At 43.2% G+C, this 13,668-nt stretch overlaps 1 long non-coding RNA gene across 1 annotated transcript; it reads left to right on the plus strand.

Moving 5' to 3' along the window:
- Positions 1 to 1,317: 1,317 nt before the first annotated feature.
- Positions 1,318 to 11,702, plus strand: LOC142600732 (uncharacterized). The gene is made up of 2 exons (XR_012834292.1): positions 1,318 to 1,370; positions 11,381 to 11,702. It is a non-coding gene; the product is annotated as an uncharacterized LOC142600732 (long non-coding RNA).
- Positions 11,703 to 13,668: the final 1,966 nt, after the last annotated feature.

The raw sequence follows: 13,668 nt of genomic DNA on the forward strand, positions 1-13,668 counted from the left end.
CAATCCATTCCTTGCCCAGCCTATAGTCGTGCTTGGGATTGCGCCGACCCACGTGCAGGACCTTGCACTTGGCCTTGCTGAACTTTGTGCGGTTCATGCGGGCCCACCTCTCCAGCCTGTCAAGGTGCTTCTGGATGGCATCCCTTCCCTCCAGCGTGTCGACCACACCACACAGCTTGGTGTCGTCGGCAAACTTGCTGAGGGTGCACTCGATCCCACTGTCCATGTCGCCGACAAAGATGTTAAACAATGCCGATCCCAGGACCGACCCCTGAGGGACACCAGTCATCACTGTTCTCCACTTGGACACTGAGCCGTTGACCACAACTCTTTGAGTGCAACCATCCAGCCAATTCCTTATCCACCGAGTGGTCCATCCATCGAATCCATGTCTCTCCAATTTAGAGACAAGGATGTCGTGCGGGACAGTGTCAAATGCCTTGCACAAGTCCAGGTAGATGATGTCAGTTGCCCTTGCCTTATCCACCAACGCTGTAACCCCATCATAGAAGGCCACAAGTTTGTCAGGCACGATTTGCCCCTAGTGAAGCCGTGTTGGCTGTCACCAATCACCTCCTTATCTTCCATGTGCCTGAGCATAGTCTCCAGGAGGGTCTGCTCCATAATCTTGCCAGGCACGGAGGTGAGACTGACCGGCCTGTAGTTCCCCGGGTCTTCCTTTTCACCCTTCTTAAAAAAGGGGGTTATGTTTCCCCTCTTCCAGTCGGCGGGAGCTTCGCTGGACTGCCAGGACTTCTCAAATATGATGGCAAGTGGCCTGGCCACTTCATCCGCCAGTTCCCTCAAGACCCATGGATGCAACTCATCAGAACTTGTGCACCTTCAAGTTCCTTAGATATTCTCGAACCTGATCTTCTCCTACAGTGGGTGGTTCTTCATTCTCCCAGTCCCTGCCTTCTGTGACCTGGGCAGTCTCAGAAGGCAGAAGAATCCCAAGTCCCTGAAATATCTCCACTGACAATGTACTGAATGATCACTCGATCACCGCTTCCTTGTACTCACCAGCTTTAAGAAAGAGGAATTGAAAATTGTGTCTTCTCTAGAATATGTTGTCTTTGCTACTGGTCTCTTGCATTTTTCAGTGCTTTCTCTCTTTATATTCCTTCCAGTCTGTTGCTTGCCTAATAGCGTTTTAGACTTGAGAACTCCATTGAAATATGACCAGCTTAATGCCAGCATTTTCTGTAGAGATCTAAATGCCACGTGTCCTTTTGTTGCTTTCTGATTGCAAGAGGTTGCGTTGTAACCAAATAACTATGCCTTTACTACATCTCCAGGCGGCTCCTTTTGTTTTCTCTGCACTGCAGTCGGAAGAATCTTCTGAAATCTTTTCTTAGCCCCATTAACTGGTGAGTGATAAAGAGCTATGCTCTGAAATATAATTTGTTACTTTATGAATGCTGAGCTCTTTCAGAAACAGATGGAGGTTAGCTCTATGGGAAAAAAAAAAAAAAGAAAGAAAAAACCCACAGCAATTTTGTGATGCTCAATATAACAATTCTTGGAAGAAGCCTCCTTTCATATTTAAAATCATTTGCTATTTAAACAAGCTGGTACATTTAGAACCACCCAGCCGACGACGAACTACTCTGGAGGTACCGACTGCTTCTCAGACTGCCTGCTCCCTAAGTACACATAGCAGAGTCCTTGGCAAAATTTGTTAATATAATTTTACCTCTTTGCCAGAAAAAATGCTAATCCAGTCCTAGGAGTTCTATTTAACTTTTGCTTCAGCTATAATATTGTCAATTTAAAAGGTGGTGGATTTTGGATCTCGTAAGAAATCACATTGGATAAAGCACGCAATCTGGAAATCCAAGGACTTAAAAGATATTGGTTACATAAAATTCACTTTGTTTTTTCTACTAGATGTTAGCCTTCTGAGCAGCTGACATGAGCAAAAAAGCAGCCCAATAATGCTGTGAAAGGTAAAACTGAGTTCAAGTGGTAACGCTGCATTTTCTACACTTGGTACCCATTACTGTCCATAATACATATAAGTTTGCAATGTTTTCTGATTTCATTTACCCTGATGTAAACTCCAGAGTAAATCTGTTATGAACATGATTATTTTGGCTTTGTCCCAATGTAGGGGAACAAAGGGTTTATCCTGCTGTCTATTTTGTCCCTATTACAACAACAACGATTACTATACCAAAATGATGGAGTGCAATGTTTCTGACTATGCTAATAATAAACCCAAAAGAAATCATTCAATCTTACATGCATATAAGCAGCAGAACAAATTTTCTTGCATGCATGTCAAACAGCAGCTTATTCCTTTTCTCTTCCAGACAGGTTTAAAAGGTAAGCTGATACAACAAAATGACAGCTGAATCTGTAATGTCTCTGTCTCCGTTATCCATATCTGCCAAAGTGCTTGTCTACTGCAGCGATAGGTACCCAGGATGTATTGTTAGGTCCTTAATATTGTTTGATACTTATCCAGTATCAAAAACATGCTTAATACTCTCATAAAGACAAAACAGGATGTGATTTCACTCCAAATGTAAATAATTTGTAACTACAGCTGAACAGAATGCCTCCTTTGTGTTCGCTTTCTGCTGGTGTTTGAACAGAGGAGCTGTTCTTGCACCAGCAGCAAATGAATATGCTTTAAGCTGGTCTGCTCAAATACTATACCTAGCAATAATTTATTTTATACTGGATTTTAACACAGTTTACCACTGCTGGGACATTGCATTCCCCATCACATTCCCCAGTCTTTGCATTAGCTATTACAAACATGTCAGACAAGGCTCTGATGATACCTTTTGCAGGAAGGACTAGTTATTCACATACATTTCCTGTGTACAAATGTTATAAAACAAAATTAGATTCAAGCCTGCAGTTAAATCTTAATGCAGCTTGTTTTTTCTTTTTTTTTTTTTTTTTTTTCCCTAGGAATGACACCTCAGGCAAGGCAAGTGTGTTTCAGTAAGGAAAAGGATTAGCATTTTCTAAAATTTCCAGTCTTTTTATCTACTACCTTTTCCTAAATTGCTAATGCTTCTTCAACTATTAAAGCTGCAATGGCTTCTGTAAATCCACTTCTGATTATGTGAGTTAAGCTATGCAGTTGGGACCAAAAAAAAAAAAAAAAAAGCTGTGTAAGTTATGTCACAAATTGCCTTTAGTGCTTCAAATCTAGACCATCAAATACACAGGCACATTGTTCAGGATTGTTCCAGCATTAAAAACCCATAGTATTATGAGGACTTAAGAGAGGTAAATGCATTACAATCTTTTCACAGGAGAGATAAGGTTTGAGGGTGGGAGTAGCATCTTTTATTAGACCAATCAGCACAGTTGGAAAAAGTGGACAGGAAGAGCTTGTACGCCAGGAAGATTATCTCCTTTTCCCACTGTATTAGGTTTTTCCAGCAAAGACCTGCAAATTTTAGCTTGCCCATGTCCTTTGACCATCACAGTTATAACCATAGTGACACAAGGCTTTTTAAAAGCAAGCTGAAAACTGTAAATAAATAAAATTTAAAAAAAAAAAAGAAAAGAAAAAGATATATTCAACCTGCAATGTTTTTGAACTTTCTCAACCTCGAAGAGTCCATCGAGGTTACAGTATGACTATTCAGAACAAGTCTTTATAAATTAAGGTCTATATTCTGCATTGCTTAGAACAGTCCTTCCTGAGGAGAGGGACTTGGGAGTGTTGGTGGATGGACAACATGGACCGGCAACGTGCACTTGCAGCCCAGAAAGCCAACCGTGTCCTGGGCTGCATCAAAAGAGGCGTGACCAGCAGGTCAAGGGAGGTGACCCTCTACTCAGCCCTTGCGAGACCCCACCTGGAGTACTGCGTCCAGCTCTGGGGGCCCCAGTACAGGAGAGACATGGAGCTGTTGGAGCGAGTCCAGAGGAGGGACACGAAGCTGCTCAGAGGGCTGGAGCACCTCTCCTGTGAGGACAGGCTGAGAGAGTTGGGGTTGTTCAGCCTGGAGAAGAGAAGGCTCCAGGGAGGCTTTATAGCAGCCTTCCAGTACCTGAAGGGGCCTACAGGAAAGCTGGAGAGGGACTGTTTATCAGGGAGTGTAGTGACAGGACAAGGGGTAATAGCCTTAGACTGAAAGAGGGCAGATTTAGATTAGATATTAGGAAGAAATTCTGTACTGTGAGGGTGGTGAGGAACTGGAACAGGTTGCCCAGAGAAGCTGTGGATGCCCCTTCCCTGGAAGTGTTCAAGGCCAGGTTGGATGGGGCTTTGGGCAACGTGGTCTACTGGAGGGTGTCCCTGCCCATAGCGGGAGGGGTGGAACTAGATGATCTTTGAGGTCCCTTCCAACCCAAACCATTCTACAATTCTATGAAAAAAGATGCTTTTTTCCCCCGGTTTCTTCTTCTAGTAACACCAGAGGACAGGAGGGGAGACAACCAGCCTCTGCAGAGTATGCTTTTGTGAGGCTGCCTGCATAATTTCGCCCTGGATGGATCGATCTTTTTAGGAAAGGATACACTGGCAGACATTTCTATACCCTTCACGCTTCTGTACAGGATTTAGCAAGTATTCATTGTTCGTACATGTTATGCATGGTATTTGACAATAATGTTTTTCCCTTACAAGTTAAGAAGCTACACTGTGTCCTTCATTTCTTCCACATTGCTCTGCTCTTCCTTTTGGTCCATTTCTTCTCTTTTTCTAGCCCCCATCTCCTTGTTTTCATTATTTTGTGTGCTTTTCCATGAAGAAAGTTACTAGTATATTCGTTAATATGCCTTTAAAAATGTCAGGGATTCTTTGTCTCCAGGATCATCTTTTCATCTCTGCTGAATATATTTTGCTTTTTGTCCCAGAAGCATAGAAAGTAAAACAAAATTCAAGTAAGGTGGCATAATTAGGCCACAATTTTATTAATAAAAATCATCTGGGAACTACTGTTAATAACTTCTGAAGGATAGGTCACAGTCTCTTCCCTAATTGTTTTCACCTGCTGGAAGGCTGTTTTCTCCTTCCTGGCCACCCCACTCCCTATCATGTCCCTCTCCTATGGAGATCTCCTCCCTTGCTCCTTTCTGCAGCTACTCCCCAGCCTAATGTTCAATCATTCAAGGACTATAGGCCTAGAAAAAGGAGATTGTTTCCTTCCAGTGACATAGTAGGAGCTCTGCTTTCCGCTGCGCTCTCATCTGATTTGGCTTTATCAAGCCAGGTATCAGATTCCTCATCAGATAAGTGTCTGAAGTGGCTTTCTGTCGCCTGCTGAAATGGGCCAGTCTGAACTTACTCCTTCTAGTGACCCAGCCAGGTTCCTGGGAAAGGTGGAAAAATTCACATCGTCTCAATCAATCTGGTGATGGAAGAAAATTACCTGAGTTCACAAAATGTGGTAGTGACTGCAGCAGGCTAAAAACCTATCCAGATACAAGTCCCAGCGTAATCTAGGTGTGAGGGGGCCTTTGCATCTTTTCTATTTTCCACCTTCCTTGTAATTCTTCTACCAAATCCATGTTTGAATTATGTCTGAGCCAAATAAGCAGTGTTTTCCTGAAGCTATGTGAAGGGACTGCCCTCTCAGTCGTGGTGAAGTGGGTCCAGGACAGGGAGGCAGCCCAGGGAGGAGTGGGCACCAGCAGCTTCCAGCAGCCCTTCCCAGCTGCCTGCCCAGGGGCTACGAGCATCCCTGGCCACACGCATCTCCCTGTAAGCCATGGCTTAGCAGGAAGGAGGGAGCGGGCTCAAAACCCAGAAAATTACTTTCTCCCAAAACAAAAATATACGTTTTTCAGCAGCTGATGTTCCAAATCATCATTCCTAAAAAAACCACAACAACGTGAGACTGCCAGAGTTAATGAGAGAGAGAAAGCCTGCCTGGTTTTGTAAGTGTGCCCTTTCTTAGATGGAATCGTACTGCGCTACCGTCCGTGCAAACACACACAGAAAGCTTGCAATTGAAGTGGAGAGAACAGGGGAAAGGAAATGTGAGAAAGCAAGCAGTTTGGCCAAGGTCACGTAGGCTGCCAGTGGCAGAGCAAGAATTAATACCCTCAGTCTCCTAATTCCCAGTCCTTTTCTCCTGTCATCTGAAAATGCTTTATTTCAGGCACTCGCTATTTCCTGGTCTCAGTGGGTCAAATTGGACCAGAACATTTCAATGAAAAACAATCATTTTTATGTTCCAAGAATCACACTGAACAATCCTGCAGCTGAGGTTTCTTAGGTAATACGCAGCTGTTAGATGGAATGAAAGTTTGCTGTAAGTGCTTGCTGCTGAAATGTAAGAGTGAAAGATGACTTTGGAGAGCCTCAGGAGTAGCTCAGGCAATGTGCGTCCTCCCACAGATAGAACAAGGAAATTACATAGTCAGGGACAAGGCAAAAATCATAACTGTTTTTTATTAGGCTCTGTCCTCTATTTGTTAGGATTATTGCCTTCACTGTCGTCAAACCATAAATCTGTTTTTTCTCCTTTACACTGTAATTACAATCTTGTTTGGGGGAAGTAATATAACTGGGGTTGAAAAAATACCCTCAAACCCTCCCAGTACTACTTGCTTAAAGGGAAGAGCTACCTTCTTTAAAAAAACCTTGATAATATATTTTACTCCTAATAACATAGTACAGCAGAACAATCTAAAATGTACAGCGGTGGTCTTTCAGGAATGAAAACAAGAGATTTAATTGAACATCTATCCTGGAGCATTCATTCATTCTCTGATATCATATTACATGTAAAAATACCGGGATGCTATTTCAATAACAAGATGATGTTTCATTCAGGCTGTGGGGTTTTTTCTGTACTGTGTGTATTCCAAGGTCTGCAAAAGCTGGCACAATCGTAAAACTCTCATAATGATGAATGGATTGTGTTAATTGGTATTAAAGAATATTTATACTGGATTGACTAAGTTAAAAACTTTAATTGGCCAGAGACACTTGGGTGATGATACCCAGGGAGTCCTATTAGCACTGAACTGATGTAGGAGCTTATCCTTGCAGTTAGTTGATGGCAATACAGCACAGTGAAGAAAGTTGCAATGTAGCCCGCTAAGAGTAAAATTCCCACCTTAGATTTATGATACTGAGAGGTACAAACCACACTCCATTCTGCATGGTCTGAATTACAGATGTCTATTTAGCTGGCCAACATAGACCTGCTGTTACAATTATGTCTACGATTACAATGCTCTAGAGTGTGCATTGCATTGTAATGCAGTTATTTATGCTGTACCTTTTTGCTTAAGGCAATAATAGAGCAGTACATACATGAAAGTCTAAGGAAATTGTTGTGCCTCATTACTTCAGAGAAGTTTCCTTAAAATAGATGCAAGTGAAATTCAGAGAAATTTAAGTTTCTCCCTGCACTCATTCAATGGTAACTTGCGTGACAATTTTCAGAGAAGTTTTTCTTTTGGCAGAGTGCGGTATTCTTGCAGTTGATAGTTCTATGCTACTTCTATTCAGTACCTCTGGAATCTTCACCCAAATTTAGGAGAACGTAGCTCCGAACTGCACCGAGCAGCAGAGTGAAATGCATCTCTCTCTTACAGAGACTGAGCAGTGCAGTTACCTGGAACACTGGCAGGCAGTCCTGTAATCTGGGTTTCTGCAGATGTGGTTTATAAATACAACCTCGCGCATCCTGAAACACTGCACAATCCATTAAGAACCCTTTGCCTCTGTCCTTCCCTCAAGCAGCAATGAGCGTTGGGGCCATGGAGAGGCTGTGGAGCAATAGAATTTCCAATACATTTCTGGAGCCTTTCCAGGGACGACTTTTCAAAAGCAGAGCACATGCTCCCCACTTTCTGAAAAGAAATAGCTAAAAGGTGTTTGAGTCTTCTGGTTACCTTACAAAAATTCTCATAAAAGTCCACTTACTTACCCTTCCACAGCACTGAGTAACTTCCTTTAAAGATGACCTCTACTGCTGTGAACCAGGTGACACTGAAAGCTATAGGCTCTCAGGACAGACACGCAGGCACCATTTCCTACGCTGTTCCTCGTAACACCTCAGCAGCTGAAAGCCACTGGTTCAACGTGGCCATTGGCAAGAATTATTTGTTCAGCCTCAGTTGCACTGACTTGACTTTTGCTGATCCAGATGTCCTGGGAACGTGACACCAATATCCACTGTTGACAGTGATGTCAAAGTGTGGAAGGATCATCAGGTTGCATCAAGGGAGGCTGGAGGGAAATTTGCTTGGCATGAGGTAGCCCTATTAGTGACATCTTAAATGGGGAAGCAACCCATACATTATAGAGGCTTGCCAAATTCCTCTGCAAGGTCATTCCATCTCTGTCACTACAGAAAAAGGCTTTAGTAAAATTTTGCTAAAAGATAATAGGGAACTTTTGGGTTAAAGTTGCTTTATTCACTGTTAATGTCTCATTAACTCTGATCAAAAGTGATCGTACGCTTGCTTCCTTAATATTACTTATATTTGACAGAAAGCAGCTGCAGGATACCTCCTCAAGTCCACTCATGCTTATCACCACTGTTAGGACTATTAATTCACTGCAGTATACTTTAATGTACTATAACATTTAGAAATGGCATTTGGATGTGCAGTAATATTATTTTGCACAATTAACCTCTGGTTCCCTTCCATATAAGCCTGTTCTAAAGAAATATCAGTTATGCCGTGTTATTTTCAAATTACATTGGGTTTTGTGCCTTTTTCCTAATAGGTTGCCCTTTCCTTAGACAGTAGTAACACACATTGAATTGTAATAACACTTTATTGTCCTTGCAAGAAAACACTATAAATCACAGAGATAAAAGGAGATGAACCCATTCCCCAGCCCTAGATCAGACAGCTCCTGACCACAGTTTTAAAAATTCAGTTCTAGATCCACATACTAGTTTTGCAAACAAAAAAAAAAAAAAAGAAAATATAAAGAAGGAAACATTCCTCTGTTCTGAAAATGAACATTTTAAAAATCTAAATAATTCCACCTAGAGATCTGTGCCAAAGTTCAAATTGTTCAGTTCAGGGCCATCCTAAGATAGAACTACATAGTTCATTTTATTGCTTCAAGAAACAGGAATTAGAAGGCTCTGTTACAGTGTGGAGCAGAGGGCAAGTATGCAGGATGGCTTGTTTGACGGATTTCATTTTGAGCTCTCTCATTCTTTTTCTGGAACTGGTACCTTTCCAGAGACTTAGAGAATTACAAAACTATGGGATGGTTCTAAAATTATAGAGAAACATGTTTTTTTTAATTTCATGAGAATAGAGATGTGTCTCTATTAGAACAGCGAGCTCCATTACAGAGTGATGGAGGCCAGCACTGAAACATAAGTTTTCAGATGAAGAATATAGCATTTTAGTTTATTCAGGATATGGTGGATGAAAGTTCTAATCTCATTCATTAATCTCACTAGCAAGGCATAACAACACTGAGTCACACACAAATGTAGCTGATCTCACAGATTCATTCTTGTCCTTGTTTTTGACTGGGATAGAGTTAATTTTCACAAGAAGCTGGGAGGGGACACAGCCAGGACAGCTGACCCAAACTAGCCAGAGGGATATTCCATACCGTGTGACATCATGCTCAGTACCTAAAGTGGGGAGCTAGCCAGGGAGGAGGGATCACTTCTCGGGGGCTGGGCTTTGGGTTCCAGGTGGTGAGCAAATTGTATTGTGTATGACCTGCTTTGTGTATTCTTTTATTAGTATTGCTTTTGTTATTGTCCTCTTCCTTTGCTGACCCATTAAACTGTCCTTATCCCAACCCACGAGTTTTACCTTTTTCTTCCAATTCTCCTCTCCATCCCACCAGGGGTGGGAGGAGTGAGCAAGTGGCCATGTGGTGCTTAGTTGCCAGCTGGGGCTAAACCATGACAATCCTTCTGGTGGAGTGAACACGAAAAAATAGTTTATGAGATCTGTTTGATGACTTACTGCTTTGCAGTTCTATTCTGTCTAAATGCATAAAACTCTTAACATAGGTAGAATGTTTTCTTTCAAGACCCAGCATCTCATCAGGAAGGAGAATCTTTCTATTCAACTCTACAACAAACAGCTATAATTTTGCTCTTTTTGCTAGCATATTTTTAAATGACAGTAACTTAGCTGATTGTGTTATTATCTCAATTATAATAATGCATCTGAGATCAGAATTTAGCCCAACTTATTTTTCCAATGTTTAATGCTACTAAAAGAGATGGATTTGGCTCAGTTGAATTATGCTTTCTGTTGTTTCATGCATAACTTCAAGTGAAGACTATCAGAGGCGTATGTGTGCATCTCATCACAGTATTTGGCCCAAGGGTTTAGAGCTCCTAATATTTACAAAACAGATTACGTACAATTTGCTGACACAAATATATAGCTTTAATACTGCAAGGCTTTAAAAATTTATATTCATGCCTAGATGCAGGATAACAGTGGAAGTGAAATGAGTAAAATCTTCCTTTTCACACTGCTTATTTTGTGGTAGAGTGATATGATTCAGCAAACTAGTCTCATCTGGGTACCTCATTGCATTGACTGTCATACAAATTTATGAAGGTTTTCGCAAGAGCATGCTCTTAATCGCCCCTGCTTCTTGCTAGATTTTCTAATCTTGGACTATTATGTTCAATCACATGTGAACACATTTCTCTGACATTTGAGCTGCACAAAATCTTTTGTGTGTGGTTTCAAACAAGCTTTAATGTGCCGCCAAGTTGTTCAGTTTATTCAGTATTTCCAAATGGGGAAAAATAAGTTCACAAAGCAGGGAAGAATTGTTCCAAGGCCAGTGTTTATATCAAAGGCAGATGTTCAAAAACATCATCAACAAAGTTTTCCCCTCAGCTATACCTGGGAGAACATTTGGATTTGCCTCAAGTAACCAAGAGAAGAATCTGGGCTAATGGATTCAACCATGATTAAGAAAGCTATTTAAGGATTTGATTTTACACAGCACAGATGTGACGTGCTGCACAAAAGCAAGGTTAAAAGAGATGCGTAGGATGGTCAATGTGGGAGGATGCAGTCCAGCAGGAGGGATGGATGCTGGATAGCTGCCAAGCCTCATGCACCAAGCAGCAAAACTGCAGGCAGCTCAAGTATCTGCTGATATACCAACCAGCAGGCTGGAGATCATGTGGCATCATAAATGTCCATTGCTTGCCCATTTGTATGTTTTCAACCCTCAGTACTCATGAAAATAAGCAACTGTGGATCAAAAGACTTTGACTCCCCACAGGGGAACTTTGCACCGCAGCTCACTCTGGTCCTGCAGACCATCTGCTCACATGGGAACATGGCAACTTGGTGCACCACATGGCTCTGGCAGAGGAGGGTTGCTCCTGAGATTCAGACACATAAGTGGGGCTTTGGAGATTGGGTGGGTGTGCTGGATGGCCTTGGGCAGGATACTGAGGGCATTGACTTCTGCTTCTTTATGCAGGTACCTACTCCAGCGCAAAGCAGATGTTGCCTGCTGCTGACTCCCATGGGCAGTGTTTCACACCAATGCAGATGATGAGATGCAGTGCAAGACAGCAGCAAGGGGAAACACCAACTCCTTTGGGACTTCAGTATCTGGCCTCTAAAGTGGCATCATAAATCACACAGACATAGGGGTGCAATGAGGAAACAACATCCTAACAGCTGGATAATGCGAATTCCAGAGTAATGCCGTCCATTCAATATAGATACATTTTTTTTTCTGTGCTCATCCAGAGAAAAGAGAATAAATAAGAAGTCTGACATATTTTCATTCCCTAAAACTAACTTTGTGTGTGTGTTGGGTTTGCATGGCAAGGTTGTACAGGGGGGGCTACAGGGATGGCTTCTGCGAGAAGCTGCTAGAAGCTTCCCCTGTGTCTGATAGAGCCAATGCCAGCCGGCTCCAAGACGGACCCGCCGCTGGCCAAGGCCAAGCCAATCAGCGCCTCTGTGATAACATATTTAAGAAGGAAAAAAAAAACCAGTTAGAGAGAGCTTTTTGCAGCCAGAGAGAGGAGTGAGAAGATGTAAGAACATCTGCAGACACCAAGGTCAGTGGAGAAGGAGGGGCAGGAGATGCTCCAGGCGCCGGAGCAGAGATCCCCCTGCAGCCTGTGGTGAAGACCATGGTGAAGCAGGCTGTCCCCCTGCAGCCCATGGAGGAAGGATGAGGGGGTGTAGAGATTCCACCTGCAGCCCGTGGAGGACCCCATGCCAGAGCAGGTGGAGACACCTGAAGGAGGCTGTGACCCTGTGGGAAGCCCACACTGGAGCAAGCTCCTGTTGGGACCTGTGGACCCGTGGAGAGAGGAGCCCACACCAGAGCAGGTTTGCTGGCAGGACTTGTGACCCCGTGGGGGACCCACGCTGGAGCAGTTTGCTCCTGAAGGTCTGCACCCCGTGGGAGAGACCCATGCTGGAGTAGTTCGTGAAGGACTGTAGCCTGTGGGAGAGAGTCCACATTGGAGCAAGGGAACGATGAGAGGAGTCCTCCCCCTGAGGATGAAGAAGCGGCAGAAACACCGTGTGATGAACTGACCGTAACCCCCACTCCTCGTCCCCCTGTGCCGCTGAGGGGGGAGGAGGTTGAAGCCGGGAGTGAAGTTGAGCCCGGGAAGATGGGAGGGGTGGGGGGAGGTGTTTTAAGATTTGGCTTTATTTCTCATCGCTCTGCTCTGTTTTGCTTGTGATGATAATTAGTGAGTGATCTCTCCCTGTCCTTATCTCGACCCATAAGCTTTTCGTTACACCTTTTCTCCTCTGTCTAGTGAATGAGGGGAGTGATAGAGCGGCTCTGGTGGGCACCTGGCACCCAGCCAGGGTCAACCCACCACAGTGTGAGATTTTTTTTTTCAAGGTTCGTTAGAGCTACTTGTCTCTCCTATTTCCCTCCCCCCTACTATCCCTTTTATCACCCACTTTACCCACCAATCTTGCTTTTCACATTCCTCTTCCATTTTCATGCATCCTCTCTTCCCATGGCTTTGGCTATCACTTCTGAAGAGCCTGGAGTGGGTCTCTGGGGCCGGCTTCTGAGCAGTGAGCTCCAGTGCTTCAGGAAGGTGACCTACCAGTAGTTTTAGACTTGACTGAGAAAATCAGCAAATAACATGAACATGATAAGATTTGTGCTTTACACCCCTACACACACAGTTTGGGACTCAAATCCCTGGTAGTAATGCAGCACAGAGGTTTGTGCATGTGCAAGGGGGAAATAGAGAATTTGTCTTCAGATACATAAACCCACACAGAAGGAATAAACACACAACTTTTGCGCTGTTTACTGAAAAAAAAAACCCAACAAACCCAACACAGAAGAGATGAGTTAGGCACAGAGAATAATCTGTGGACTCTGTTGCAACCATGGAGCTGAGCTCTGTTGGCTTATCGGAAAAAGAGGGGGAGGAAAAAATAGAACTTGTTCTGGTACAGAAGAGTCTCTCATGCTGCTAATCAATTCTGTGGCCAAATTTGCTATTGTGATCTGATGGTTTAGCTCTGCCAACTCTTGTAATTATCTCTATTCCCATTCTCCATTAGTGGTCTTTTCAAAGGATATGAGTTTTCACAGTGTCAGAATATGCCATGCAGTGAATCCCACTCCATCAGTGCGTTACAAACATAATATAGCACAAATGCTTTACAAATATAGCCTCTTGCGACAGTAAGTGGAACGCAACGGTTATGTGTTTCTAGGCCTCAGGGTTATGGTTTCCTAATAGGTGACCTTTCCTCCCTTCACATCCT

This window comes from Balearica regulorum, chromosome 2, assembly GCF_011004875.1.
Source record: "Balearica regulorum gibbericeps isolate bBalReg1 chromosome 2, bBalReg1.pri, whole genome shotgun sequence".
NCBI lineage: Eukaryota > Metazoa > Chordata > Aves > Gruiformes > Gruidae > Balearica > Balearica regulorum.